This window comes from Schistocerca nitens, chromosome 2, assembly GCF_023898315.1.
Source record: "Schistocerca nitens isolate TAMUIC-IGC-003100 chromosome 2, iqSchNite1.1, whole genome shotgun sequence".
Classification (NCBI taxonomy): Eukaryota; Metazoa; Arthropoda; class Insecta; order Orthoptera; family Acrididae; genus Schistocerca; species Schistocerca nitens.
In genome coordinates, this window is record NC_064615.1 from 75,344,691 (window position 1) to 75,346,579 (window position 1,889).

The 1,889-nt window shown below is 47.2% G+C and overlaps 1 non-coding gene across 1 annotated transcript; it reads right to left on the reverse strand.

Moving 5' to 3' along the window:
* Nucleotides 1-409: 409 nt before the first annotated feature.
* Trnal-caa (transfer RNA leucine (anticodon CAA)) lies at nucleotides 410-484 on the reverse strand. Its single transcript has one exon. It is a non-coding gene; the product is annotated as a tRNA-Leu (tRNA).
* Nucleotides 485-1,889: the final 1,405 nt, after the last annotated feature.

A 1,889-nucleotide genomic window follows, 5' to 3' on the forward strand; every position in this document is an offset into this window, starting at 1 on the left:
GCTACGTGCAAACATCAATACACTTAAATGTGAAACTAAACTGTGAATGATACGATTGACTTTAATCAGAAACATTCAATAGGACACTTCCTGGCTGATTAAAACTGTGTGCCGGACCGAGACTCGAACTCGGGACCTTTGCCTTTCGCGGGCAAGTGCTCTACCAACTGAGCTACCCAAGCATGACTCACGCCCTGTCCTCACAGCTTTACTTCCGCCAGTACCTCGTCTCCTACCTACCAAACTTTACAGAAGCTCTCCTGCGAACCATGCAGAACTAGCACTCCTGAAAGAAAGGATATTGCGGAGACATGGATTAGCCACAGCCTGGGGGATGTTTCCAGAATGAGATTTTCACTCTGCAGCGGAGTGTGCGCTGATATGAAACTTCCTGGCAGATTAAAACCGTGTGCCGGACCGAGACTCGAACTCGGGACCTTTGCCTTTTGCGGGCAAGTGCTCTACCAACTGAGCTACCCAAGCACGACTCACGCCCCGTCCTCACAGCTTTACTTCCGCCAGTAAAAGCTGTGAAGACGGGGCGTGAGTCGTGCTTGGGTAGCTCAGTTGGTAGAGCACTTCCGCGAAAGGTAAAGGTCCCGAGTTCAAGCCTCGGTCCGGCACACGGTTTTAATCTGCCAGGAAGTTTCATATCAGCGCACACTCCGCTGCAGAGTGAAATCTCATTCTGGATTCAATAGGACGACTACTGGGTTTAACGAAGATTCTCGTCTTCACTAAGGATTCTAGCAAATTTTACAAATCTGATCAGACTGTAGACATACTACCTGTTAGCACAACCCGTGTTAGGATTAACATTGCAACGAACTCCTGTCTCAACGATAGCTTGATTCATACACTTTACGGATTCTTCCCCTCAGTTGGAATAAGGTATACGATTACTGGGACTCCCACCAATGCAGTATACCTTTCAGTGACAGATCACACTTTGGACTACCTGGAGCTACGTATTGCAGACCAGAATAATCAGCTTGTTGACTTTCGTGGAGAGCAAATCACTGTACAGCTGTATCTAAGGCAGGACGAGGCACAGTATAAAACAAGTGCACAACAATCTACAGCAGGGCGTCCCAACCTTTTCAGCTGGTGGACCCCCTCTTCAGTCGAAAATCCATGGCGGACCCCTAGTCAGTCGAGAGCACAGTAACTATTAATTTCAGAGCGAAACCCATGGGAACTGAAAGCTTCTTAATGCAAGTTCCATGTTCCCAATGACACCCCCCCCCTCCCCCAAAGTATCAATAGTCTTTGGTTTAGAGATGAATGAAAACAATTTGAAGGCCAAAAATCGACTTATGAAATAGGTAGTGCACTGACAAAGCAAGTTTAACATTTAATGATGCCTGGGGCCGCATACGTGCCAGCGAGCGCTGTGATTGGTCGGAAAAGCTCGCTTCGCGCATGCGTAAAAGGTTTCAGCGCATCTAGCGTCGTGAGCCAGCACACAAACGACTCCCGTATTGTTGGGAAACAGTCGATCAGAGAAGCCGCATTCTCCCGCACTAAACTGTGTATGCGTTCTCACTTCGGAACCGCAAAGGCTGCTTTTCACACGGAAAAAATGGTGATTAATTTGATTTTCACATTTTTATTTAATAATTTTACTTATTATTTTACACGATTTGGTGAAGGGTGGCCGCGGACTCCCTAGAGAGAGCCGGCGGACCCCTAAGGGGTCCGCGGACCACACGTTGGGAAGCCCTGATCTACAGCATTGCACTTCACAGCAAAGTTGCAAACTGCGAAATGTTAGTTCCTTAAATCAGTTGGCCTGAAACCCAGTAATGACGTTACTCAGTATAATGGAGCCAGTAGAATATGATGAGCGAAATGTACATCAGGAATACTTCTTGCATAAACCCTGTGCT